The sequence below is a fragment of the Myotis davidii genome, unplaced genomic scaffold (genome assembly GCF_000327345.1).
Source record: "Myotis davidii unplaced genomic scaffold, ASM32734v1 scaffold393, whole genome shotgun sequence".
Lineage (NCBI taxonomy): Eukaryota > Metazoa > Chordata > Mammalia > Chiroptera > Vespertilionidae > Myotis > Myotis davidii.
The window spans coordinates 1042442-1055674 of NW_006285913.1; the positions used below are offsets into that span (position 1 = coordinate 1042442).

General features: G+C 41.0%; 1 long non-coding RNA gene across 4 annotated transcripts; it reads right to left on the minus strand.

Annotated features, from left to right (window-relative positions):
• Positions 1–1040: 1040 nt before the first annotated feature.
• Positions 1041–13136, minus strand: LOC102752150. Of its 4 annotated transcripts, XR_001512739.1 has the most exons (5): positions 12918–13136; positions 11682–11746; positions 2361–2546; positions 1665–1768; positions 1041–1314 (listed from the first exon to the last, which is right to left on the minus strand). It is a non-coding gene; the product is annotated as an uncharacterized LOC102752150 (long non-coding RNA). The 4 variants fall into 4 exon arrangements; XR_001512737.1 differs by lacking the exon at positions 1041–1314 and having other exon boundaries at positions 1547–1768; positions 12918–13134; XR_435304.2 differs by lacking the exons at positions 1041–1314; positions 11682–11746 and having other exon boundaries at positions 1547–1768; positions 12918–13132.
• Positions 13137–13233: the final 97 nt, after the last annotated feature.

Consider the following 13233-nt stretch of genomic DNA (forward strand, 5'->3'; position numbering starts at 1 on the left):
CTCCCTCCCTCTCTCCCTCTCTCCCTCCCTTTCTCTCTATTTCTTTTTCCCACCCTTCCACTCTCTCTAAAAATCAATGGAAAAATATCCTCAGGTGAGGATTAAAAAAAACAAATAAAAAACCAACGTAGTAAAAAAATAAATATTTCCCTATATCAGTAGGACAGTGATTAAGAACAAGGATTAAGCCCTAACTGGTTTGGCTCAATGGATAGAGCGTCGGCCTGCGGACTCAAGGGTCCCAGGTTCGATTCCGGTCAAGGGCATGTACCTTGGTTGCGGGCACATCCCTAGTGGGGAGTGTGCAGGAGGCAGCTGATCGATGTTTCTCCCTCATCGATGTTTCTAACTCTCTGTCCCTCTCCCTTCCTCTCTGTAAAAAATCAATTAAAATATATTTTTTTAAAAAAAGAACAAGGATTAAGAGCAAAATGGGCTGAATTTTAGCAACAAAACTTTACTAACTATTTTAACTTTACTTCCAGGTTTTCTCATCTACAAATAGAGTAATAATACCTATCATCTAGAGATATAGTTAGGCTTAAAATAAGACAATATAACTAAGGTGCTTGGTATGGCACATTTTTCTTTACAACATAATTGTAATGGCTGAAGAGTATTCTGTGTTATGACTGAGGTAGGATTTATTTAACCAGTCCCTCATCATTAAATATTTGGTTCATTTCCAATACTATCAATATAAAAACATTTTCACACATTTCTGGTTATTTCTTTAGGGTTAAATCGTAGTGCTTTGGTGGATTGAAGAATATCACCGTTGTAAACTGGTAACACGTATTATAAAATTATCAACCAACACATAGTTTTACCAAGTTAATCTCTGTATTGAAGGTATTTAGTCAACTACTGCCAATAATGGGTACTATTCTAAAGAAATATGCTAATTTTACAGGTCCCCAAGGACCCCATGTTGTTATTTTACTTGCTTATTAGATGTTTCAATTTCTTCTTTTGTTACATAATAAAGTTCTTAGGCTCCATAAATTAGAGTATGAGCTTGGTAGAAAATAGAAAAATAATTGAAATAAGTAAAAATTTTAATGTAGCATATTAAAGATGTGGCATTTTAAGTTATATATGATGGGATGAATTTTTCCAATGTTTTCCAAAGTACCCTCTGGAGCTTCTTCTGGTGGTGGTGGTGGGGGGGGTGCGGGGGGAAAGGGGTGGAGGGCAGGGATGATGGCAGGGATGCTATCAGGTTGAAATAACTCTTATCTTGCCCCATTTCAACTGCGCTTATCTGTTTTACATATTCAACTTATTGGTAAGTTGACCTGAAGAGTTCTGAACCTGGAAACAAAACCAAAACCACATTTAACTAAGTTTTTTTTTCCTTTTATTAAATACTAGAGGTCTGATGCATGAAATTTGTGCAAGAGTGGGCCTTCCGCCCTAACCGGTTTGGCTCAGTGGATAGAGCGTCGGCCTGTGGACTGAAAGGTTCCAGGTTCGGTTCGCAGAGGGAGGCCCCACCAACCCCCACCCACCCGCTGTAGCTCACTGCTTGGAGGCCTGGGCCTCCCTCTTCTGGGCGATCATGGAGCCCCCCCGATTGATCATCCCGCCAGCCAATGGCCTGGGCCTCCCTCTGTGGGTCGATCTGGGGTGATGGCCGGGCCCCCCAACCAATCACATCGCACCTGCCTTGGCTAGCCTGGAGCCAGTGGGTGTCACAGTGTGGTCCCGGATGGTCGTCCGGATGGTCGTTCCGCTGTTCAGCCGTTCAGTTGATTTCCATATTATGCTTTTATTATATAGGATATTTTTATTGATTTCAGAGAGGAAGGGAGGAGAGATAGAAACATCAATGATGAGAGAGAATCATTGATTGGCTGCCTTCTGCATGCCCCCTACAGGGGATGAAGTCCACAACCCAGGCATGTGCTCTTGACCATAAGTGAACCCAGGACCCTTCAGTCCACAGGCCAGTGCTCTATCCACTGAGCAAAACCGGCTAGGACCCAGAACCACATTTAAAGCAAGATTTTGGGACAATTGGTATTTTGCAATATAAAATAAAAAGATAAGTTGAATCCCTCACATCACATACAAAAATATAAAACATTAAACGAAAAAAAACCCTCCATAAATTATCAGAAAATATGGGCAAACATTAACTCCTTTTCAAGCACACTGATACAACTAGAGACCATAATGAGAGATACTATTTGTTCAGTTGTTTTTTTCTAAAATGTGTGCCTCTGATACAGGTTCAAAATGTTTTTGTAGCCAAAGTATGGAAATGCTATATATATCAATAATTGTCCTAAGGGATGGCTTAGGGCACTAACCACCCCCATTATCTCTATTAGCTTCTCTAGGTCACCCCCAAATACCTGGTATAGCTCTAAATAAAACAGTGTGCAAAACAGATGTCGCTGAAGGACACATCCTAGAGTATCTTGTGCTGTGAGCAGACTCTTGACACTAAGCTCTTCCTCTCCCTAGACATTCTGGAGCCATCACTGCTGCTCTCTGGAAAGAGTCACAATGTCATCAGCATAGAAGGCTTCTGAGAAGACCTACAGTGGAAAAAAAAGAAAACTTAGTTTACTCATCATTTCCTAAACTTCCTTGACTATAGGAACCTTTCCTCAACATAATACCTATTAATATCCATCGAATTCATGGAGCACACCTTCACAAATGTCAAGACAGATGAAATTAGTATTTGAATGGGAAAATGCTGATTGAGATGAGCCCTTGTGAAATACTGCCCACTGATTGCTATTTTACCAATGTTCAACTTGAGGTGGTCTCCGATATTGTGATTTGCTGACACCTAGTGCCAATGCTTTAATTCAGCACATGCATATCATTTCCTACAATACTTTATATATATTTCCTTTCCCCGATCCTCACCTGAGGATATGTTTATTGATTTTTAGAGAGAGAGAGGAAGAGGGATAGAGAGAGAAACACTGATGTGAAAGAGAAACATCAATCAATTGCCTCCCCCAGATACCTCTACCGAGGATTGGGGATCAAACCTGAAACCCCTGTTCACTGAACAATGCTCCAACCAACTGAGCCACCTGGCCAGGGATACAACACTAGAACGTATATTGCTGCCCAATGAAGTAAAAACTCCCGCTTGCAGACTGTGTTGGGTTTAAATTCTTGTACATCATAACTATGATGCACTTATACCGTGGGATACTATAAAACGAGTGTGTAAATGATTCACAGGGCTAAAAAAGCATGCTCTTCTCTCATCTATAAAAACATGACTTCTGAAACTACACATATGGACGATGTGTCTGATACTACTTGTTCTGACCTTCGCCTTACTTTTGGAAGGAACTGAATTAGACTGTATGTGTGATAGAACTAGAAGGTTCAGGAAAAGAGGTCAGCCCATTTCTACAGAAACACAAAGCTGTTACTGGAATGAAGATGCAACAGGTATTTCTTTGACGTAATTCGTGAACTTTATTTTCTTTTACACCAAAAGTAATCCCTGAGTTCTAAATAAAGGGAAAAAGAAGAGGCAAAGGTACTATAATTGCAGTGGTTACTTGGTCCAGCCATTTAAAATTAATGTTAACTTGAATTGTAAAGTGTTAAATTTATGAGCATTTTGATTCCACTTCTGATCTATATTAAATGCGTCTCTGTATTGTTTACTTTAAAATGTCAATGCAAATGATACTTCCCAGGTCTTTTGCTGTTCGTTCTAGGTAATTAGTTCTTTTTTAAAAAAAAATTTTTTTATGGATTTTTAGAGGGAAAGATACACACAGATGTGCGAGCTGAACATCGATTAGCTGCCTCCTGCATGCCCCCTACTGGGGATTGAGCCCGAAACTCGGCCTGTGCCCTCCTCGAACCAGCAACCTTTTGGTGCACAGTATGATGCCCAACCAACTGAGCCACACCAGCCAGGGCTAGATAATTAGTTCTTATGTTTTAATAAAGATTCTAGTGCTAAAAAATATTGGAATGTGAATTTTAATTGACTATCACTTGATAACTGTAAAGCAGTCTTATTCACTATAAGATAGGGTTACTTTTTAAAAAATATATATATTTCTTTATTGGTTTCAGAGAGGAAGGGAGAAGGAGAAAGAGATAGAAACATCAATGATGAGAGAGAATCATTGATCGGCTGCCTCCTGCACGCCCCCCACTGGGGACCGAGCCCACAACCCAGGCATGTGCCCCTGGCTGGAATCAAACCAGGGACCCTTCAGTCCGCAGGCCAACGCTCTATCCACTGAGCCAAGCCGGCGATAGGGTTACTGTTTTTGAGTATTTGAGATCTGAATTAAATAGTATCTAATGTAATTATTGCTGGGAACCAATTTTTCATTGTGTATTTACTGGTTCTCTTACAGCTACCAAGTTGTTGTGAATATAAGCATATGTCTGTGTGTGTGTTTTGTGCAATGTCTGCTTCTAACTGGAATGTGGCACTGACAGGTGAAGTGCTGGTTATTTTTTTTTTTAAAGCAACTTCTTTTTCAAATATATTTTTATTGATTTCAGAGAGGAAGGGAGAGGCAGAAACATTGAGCAGCTGCCTCCTGCATGACCCCTACTAGGGATCGAGCCTGCAACCCGGACATATGCCCTGATCAGGAATCAAAGAGTAACCTCTTGGGAGTTCATAGATCGAGGCTCAACCACTGACACACACTGGCCAGGCAGTGCTGGTCTTTTGATCTTGGCCTGTCTAGACTACTGCGTGACATGTGATGGATGACTCCACTTGCTATCAAAATTACTGTGAAATCTTTACTACACTTTGTCATGATGTCCTTTAGTTTTTATCTGATAGAAACAAGATCCTAAACTCAACATGAACTCAGGCACTCAAAACTTCATGTTTTAAGGTGTTCACCTGGAAAATCACAAACAATGTCACTGTTTTAGTTTCAAAATAGCAACACAAAAATTTTTTAAAAAAATATTTTTATTGATTTCAGAGAGTAAGGGAGAGGGAGAGAGAGTTAGAAACATCAATGATGACAGAGAATCATTGATTGGCTGCCTCCTCTATGCCCCACACTGGGGATCGAGCCCGCAACCCGGGCATGTGCCCTGATCGGAAATCGAACGGTGACCTCCTGGTTCACAGTCGATGCTCAACTACCAAGCCACAGTGGCTGGGCAACACAAAATACTGCCGTGGATGATAGCCATTCATTCATTCACTTAATATTTATTGAGGCTATTGTGTGCTTGGCCCAGGGAATCCAGCAATCAATAAACTCCCTGCCCTTATGAACAGCTTTGTAGTCTAATGGGGAAGGAGGACAATCGACAAGTAATTATATAATTTCAGATAGTGATTAGTGCTGTAAAGAAAGTGAGCAGGATTAGGGAGTGGGAAGCTGAAAGGACAGAGGTACTGTTTTAGAAAGGCTGGCAGGAATGGCATCATGTCTGAGATTTGAGCAGACATTAAAAAGAATACTTGGGGAAGAGTTCTCCAGGCTGAAGAGCAAGTTCAAAGGCCTGGAGATAGGAATGTATTTGGACTGTGTGAAGACCAACCAGGAGGCCAGTGTGGCTGAAGCACAGCCAGGAAAAAATGTCAAACAAATAGCAGGGGCCAAATCACACAGGGTCAGTAATGAAGCCATGACTTTGGTGGTTCTAAGGGGGAAAAATGGGATTGCAGAAGGCTTAGACAGACATGAGGGGGAACTATGTCTCCAAAACTCAACTTTTTTCTTTTACTTTGTAAAATCAACTTTATTTAGATATTACTTATGTACATCAAACACACCCATTTTAAGAGTACAGATGAGTTTGGCAAAGGTGTATAGCCATGTCACCATCATTATAATCAAGATTTGTCCCCTCCAAGCGTCCCCACAGACGCCATCCAAGGGGACGCTCAGCCACCGCCACCTCAGGCGACCAGAACCAAGGGATCTCACAATGTGCTGAAAGCGCCGCTCGCGGTCCCGGGGTCTCCCCGAGCCCTTCCTCTCGCAGACGCAGATGGAGCAATGAGCATCTCTGCTGGATGGACCAGCCGCCACCCGGAGCCTCCCGCTCCACTCCCTCAGGCACCCGGCTGTCCTGGCGAAGGCTTAGTTGGGATTGGGGCGGAAATTGCTCGACCATCAGCCGCCTCACAAACCTCATTTTCAAAATTGAGCTATCAGTTGTTGAAGTGTGTATACATTTTGGGAGGCACGCACTGTATATACATAAATCAACTTGTACAACTCAAACTTATTAAGTTTTAAAGTGTATATTTATGTCAATTACATCTCAATAAAGCTGGCAACAACAACAACAAAAAAAGATAAAGAACATTTCCATCATCCCCAAAAGTCCCCTTGTTTCCTTTTGCAGTCAGTCCCCATCCCTTTTACCCTCTACCAGAGCCAGGACTCACTGGAGTTTGGGGGCTCATTAATTTCAATATGCGCTTTGAGGACTTAGTTCTGTGCTGTCCAATATGGTAGCCACTAGGCACATGTGGCTACTTAAATTTAAATAAAATGAGCATTTCAGTTTTTCAAGTGCCTAATCGCCACACATGGCTAGTGGCTGTCATATAGGACAGGACATGCATAGGATTCTTCCATCACTGCAGACAGTTCTATTGGGCAAAGCTGAGATGTTACCTTGGTGGAATGTGACTTTCACCACATGGAGGTAGGCCAAGCAGCATGAAAACTGTATAAGCCACATAAGTCACATTACCTAGCTTTATGTTACTATCTGTGTTTACTACATTTATCACTAAGTAATTAATAAAGTCCGTGGGTATGGAAGGGGGAGGAGTGTTCACTGGGATAGCATAATGGCAACAGTAACTATGAAATTGTTCACCACAGAAATTCTTCTTCCACTATTAAGTTTAATGAATATCCTGTTTTTATTTAGGGAAATGGTCATTTCCCTTAGAACTCATAAGGCACAATTTTGTTTTAAGTAAAATTAAACCTCAAAATCATACTGACTATATCTGTGTTTTATGTGTTGTTTTTTTTTTAAAAGCAGTGAGGTTTTCTTTTTTTTAATAATACATTTTTATTGATTTCAGAGAGGAAGGGAGAGGGAAAGATAGATAGAAACATCAATGATCTCCACACTGGGGATCGAGCCTGAAACCTGGGCATGTGCCCTGACCTGGGAATTAAATGGTGACCTTCTGGCTCATACATAGGTTGACGCTCAGCCACTGAGCCATGCTGGCGGGCTCTATTTATGTGTGTGTGTGTGTATATCTCCCCCCGCACATACCCAGGACAGGATTCTAAAGCAAATATGCTAAAATAGTGACAAATAAAAATGCATCTAAGCCAAATTTGGCCATTGGCCACTAGTTTGAACTCACTTTTTGACTAATTCTCTCTCAAATTACTAAGCAGTTGTGAGGTAGTGGAAAGAGGGAGGGCTGAACATGGAAGAAAATCTTGACTTAAAGCCCAGCTCTGCTACTTGCTAGTTGGGTGGTAATAACGATGATAATGTTAACCTTTCCATTACATCTTCTCCTAGGTAGGACAATGCTATCTATCTCACAGGATTGTTTTAAAGATTAAGGTAATATACTTAAAAGCACCTGCCTTATAAGCCCTCAATACATTTTTCATGGAATTTGTGATATTTATTTTCCTGTGTCGCTTTGATTATATGCTTTATTCTACTTGTATTTATAAACAGTTTAGATCAGGCTATTTCTTCTATTAGAATGTAAGCTCCTTTGGGATAGGGCTGGCCTTTAAGTTCCTATAAAAGCTACTTCAGTAATTAAGTCCCTCCCATATCCACCCCAAACTTCAACAAAAGCTTGTAACTAACTTGACATCTGATTGTGTGGGGTAGAGATTTGGAGTAAATAGTCAACTCTTGGTACAGATGTACATTTCACAGGAGAAAGAATGTAGCTGATTTAAAACAATCCCCCAATACTGCCAATCACTCTTCTTCAAATACTCTCTGCAATTCTTGTTCCTAAAGTCCTCCTTCCACCCTTGGATATAACTTCTCTGTGATACTTCACTTCCTTTTCCAATTTAAAAGAGGAAAAACTACCGAAGCCGGTTTGGCTCAGTGGATGGAGCGTCGGCCTGCGGACTGAGGGGTCCCAGGTTCAATTCCGGTCAAGGGCATGTACCTGGGTTGCGGACATATTCCCAGGGGGGGATGTGCAGGAGGCAGCTGATCGATGTTTCTCTCTCATCGATGTTTCTAACTTTCTGTCTCTCTCTCCCTTCCTCTCTGTAAAAATCAATAAAAATATAAAAAAAATAAAATAAAAAAAAATAAAAGAGGAAAAACAACGACACCTGTTCTGTTGTGAAGTGGATGACTTGTTTTTGTGTTAAGTAGATGTCTTTAGCTTTTACATTTACTAGGTTTGTTAAAAGCAACCCAGCAAGTTTAAAAGTGCCATACTAGAAATTATGGGGGATAAACGAATTTTAGTTTTAAGTGAATTTTGTAATTCAGATACAAGTGATGCTAGGGTGATGGTGGTAGAAGAGTTATATATCAGAGCAGCTAACATTAGGTGCCCAGCTCATTTTTCCCATCTGTAATACTGAGACAAGAACTATTATGCATCCCACAAAGATCTTATGAACATTATTAGGCAATTAAGATCAGGGAATTTTGGAGGAAGAGGAAGGAAGCATGTGTATCTCATGTAAGTAGATTAAAAGCTTTCAGCACTCTTATGGCCTTATAAGAAACAGTATTACCCACCTTGGTCACTGTAGCTCAACTGGTTGAGCATCATCTTGTGTACTGAAAGGTCCCCGGTTCGATTCCTGGTCAGAGCACATGCCTTGGCAGTTTGATCCCCGGTGAGGATACATGCTGAAGGCAGCCAATTGATTCACAAGTTGAACTTGGCATGGTTAATATCATCACCCTTTCTTTATTTATGTTAGCTTTCTTACTCTGAAAACTTTGACTGCATTTACAGATTCATTAATGAAGTGATTTTCAGGTTAAATGATCTAATTCAATTCTAGAATTGCCTGTAAACTTACTCTCCCTCTCCTCCCCCCATCAATTAAATATGCTTTACACCAAGGTATTTCTATCCCCCCCCCCGCAAAGTGTAATTCTTAAAACTAGAAGAACTATAGTAACCAATGGGTTTAAATATCAAATTTAGTTTGAGAAGAATGCTTCCACCTAATCAAGGCCCCACATAGGAAAATTAGCACTAGATCAATCAAGTGGATTGTGCTTGACAAACCAGAGAAAGGCTGTCCATTTTTTCAGTAGGATGGGAAGTGGTTATTTTGTCAAGGTATGATTCAGAATGACATATTCAGGTGCAATTTAAAAATATCTACTTCACTGTTCATATGTATCACCCATAAGGAAAATTTGGATTGGTGAAGATAAGACATAAAAATGCATGACAGTGTTCAAATTGCACACTGCTGCCAGCCTTCACATGCTCCGAGGTGTTAATAATTCAATTGTTTGAATTCTGAATGAGAAAAATGGGATTTTACTGCAGGTGTACCTTCTCAGTCATGGCAAAAGTTATTTCCACTTAAAGGACATATCCAATTCCTCAACTTATAAACACTTGATTAAAAATCCGTTCCAAGACCACTTAAGCAATTACCAAACTATTGTCAATACAGATATAAACCACTTTTCCTGCATAAATTAATTCTTTATGAAAAACTTTGTTGAAAATGATCCCCTTCAAGGTAAATACCATTGTTACAGGACAGTAAGAAGCTAGGGAAATTCCAGGACAAGCAGAACAGGGAGACTAAGGAAGATAGTCAAATAGCAGTTCACAGCCCCATAATAAATCCTATCTTCCCTAAACCAAGGAAACTTAAGAGTAAATGGTTTGCACTTCTCCCCAACCGGAGGGTAAATAGCTAAGTCACCTATTCAGGGAGACGGAAAACAGAAATCCAATTAGTGCCATTTCCCAACCACACCCAAGAACAGACAAATTAAGAGACTAAATCTCATCTTGGTATATTAGCATAAAGCTGGTGAAAATTCTACTGATCCCCTAACAACTCCCCTAAAAGCCCAGCCTTTAAAACTCCTGAAAACGACGGTGCCAGTGTGATCTCCCTCCAGGGAGCATGCCTATGCCATTCCCTTTCCCCACAGGCACTTTATTTCCTAAACTTCAAGGGACTCATGAGACTTGCACCCAGGGGAGCAATGGGCAGCGGCAGCTCATCCCTGGCTAAGCCCCCCAATCTGTTGCCAAGGCTCTCTTTTCTCTAATTTCTCAGTGACGTAAAGCAGACCACCTAGGCCAGGGGTGGGCAACCTTTTTGTGAGTGCGTGCCAAAACCAGCAAAATCTCTGACTCAAAATTCTTCTGTGTGCCAACCCTAAATTTTTGAGAACATGTTACGCCTACTTGATATCTCTTAAGGTGTACGTATGTGAAGAACATTGAAGAAATAATAAAATTCATTCGAGCGACAAAAACACAGTATATAATGATGAAAAATACATTTATTTTTTAATGTATACATGTACAATGATAGTCCGACAGAAAACTTTATGACTCCGTTTGACATTATCAGTGGGACTTTTGCTGCTGCATCACTGATGACAGAGATTTTACATCAGGTTTCTATTTCGTGACCTTCAGAGATATGCTCGCGCTGAGAGTTAAGGCAGAGGCATAGAAATTGCTTTTCCGCTCTCCCATCAATCCATGTCTATGGTCTTTAAGATAACTTGTTAATTAAAATTATTTATCTAAGATGCACCTACACTGAATTTATCTGAAAAATAAAAAAGTCGATATTAAGAAAAAAATTGTAAATGGAAGATTATAAGAGAGGGTTTCGCGTGCCAGCAAAAGTTACTGGCGTGCCATGTTTGGCACGCGTGCCAGGGGTTGCCCACCCTTGACCTAGGCTCCCCTGTTGCTTTTCTATGCCCTTACTTTTTTCACTGTCCTAAGTGTGTTTTTGCTGCAGTCAATAAATTCTTGCTTGCTTTTCTACACTTCATCTCTTGATTGAAATCTTTCCTTCAAGAAGGCAAGAACCAGTAACACCACTGCCTATCTTGTTTAAAGGTAACATTTTTTTTTGCATGGATAAAGTAGAATTGGGCGAGAAAATAATGAACATTTGAAGGATTTCTCTTCCCAACATATTATGTCTTTTGAAGAAAATCATACACAATAACCAGGTGAAAGTCAATACTAAGACTCTTTAGGAGAATCTATCTTACAGATGGTTCATTTCAAGCATCTAATTCTATTTACTCTAAAAACCTAACCTTACCTTGGCAGATACGGAAGACTCAAATGATCTCAGGGACTGCACTTACGTTATCTATTTTGTGCCAAATGTTTCAGAAATTTTGAGCAAGTTTACTTATCTAAGGTTTTGAAAACAAGAATTTCCAGATTGGTAAGTGAAAGGGACTGACTGTAAAATAATTTAAATAACACTAGCTTTCAACTAACATATGTGCTTTTGCATGAAAAGGCAGTTTCCTAGCACACAAGTAAGAAGATAAAGCTCTTCCACCTCCTTATGGATTCTAGTTCTTACTAAGGAGACCCTGAGGCTTAACAAAAGGTCTGACCTTAACTGCTCTTCTTTTCTTTAGTAAAGAAAAGTACTGTAAAAAGCACTGAGTCTGAGATAACACTGGTGATCTGAACCTTGGACAAGTCAATTCTTTCTAGTCTGTTTCTGTAACTGTAAGGAAGTCAACCATACCTGGTAAAGGTATCGCAGGACTGGTGTGAGGACGAGACGATGTATTCGAGCACATTATGTACACTCTGTGGATGAAAAGGGGTCACGTACTAAACTTGACAAGCTCAGGGGAGGCCTCCATGGCTGGTCTTAACAAACCCAAAGAGACCAAAGTAACCACACAGCATTGTCCGAATGCAGACATTCCTAACATAAAGCAGGTCACGGAAGGTGGTCCTGTCCTAGGCTTGTAGCTTATTCCTTGACAGATGTCAGTCTGTGCCTTTGTGCATCTAGGATAACACACCTTTGAAATGTAGCTTTCTCGGCCCCTCAGAGGCACCGCCTGCACCAGAGCACAGGCCACACTGCTCTTGCTGCCCACATGCCATCTCTGTGCTGTACATGTCATCCTGTACCTCCCAATGGACAAGGTATCTCTCCATCTTACCTTTTATCCAATCTCAGACATCTTCCCACAGTGCTTTCTCCCACCTCTCCGACCTACCACCAGTGAGCTTTACATAATCCTCTTCTGCCTCCTCCTTTGGTCCTAATGCTTACAATAACCTATAAAACAGCCATCTCCTGGAACATTTTCTCAATTCATTGAGATTTTGCTTCCCAGCAATTGTGTCAGTTTGGCTCAAACTCTTATAAGACTTTTTTCTTAGGCTGGTTGTTCTTTGTCAACAACTATAATAGGAGCCAGGGGCTAGCTACTATTTTGTTGATACTAGCCTTTGCCGTTCCTGCCTATGTCCCTGTTTGTAAAATGGGTACAGATGTAGGTTTGTTCCTATCCTGTCACTTGCTGGACTGTGAACTTGAACATGTCATTTCCTTTCGGGACGTGTTTCCTAACAAGGTTATTACGAAGAGCCACTGATATCGTGTATGGCTATGACAGACATACATTAAGAATGTGATGATGGCTGCTATAACTCTCTGAGGGAAGGAGGTATTATTTATACTGTAAACTGCAGGCGTCCAGGGAAGGAGGAAACAAATGGCACCTTTGAGACCCTCAGTGGAGAGACAGAAAAGGCAGAAAATGGGCGAAGGCGCCTCAGTGGCTTGGAATAGCGGGAAGAATGAGAATAAAAAAGTATGGCAGTAAAAAAAAAAAAAATACATTAAACACTCCGAGAATCGATCCACTATTTTTCCCCTTTTTTCTTATGACCGCTAGCCTAGAGAAGACCATTTCATTCACCTTCCCAGCCCGCCACATCGCTGCACATTTATTTACTGTACCTTCTCACTGAGAGCCTTTCATTTCCCTCCCCTTCTAGACGGCGAGAACTTCAGACCCTCTGCTTCCGACACCCATACCCTGTAACTCGGCTTTAACCAGAAAGCTTCCCTGTATCCTTCCTCCGCCTGAAGAGGAAGTGAAGCTGAATGGACCGCAGTGCATCCTAGGAAAGATGGTCTCTCATACTCCTTTGCTAGGGCCCCGGAGTGGGGAAGACAGCAAAGCCAACCCAGATAAAACTACAACTCCCGGCAGGCAACGTGAGTGACTACTTCCTTTCTGCCCCCCCTTCCTATTGCCTTCCTCTTCCTCCTC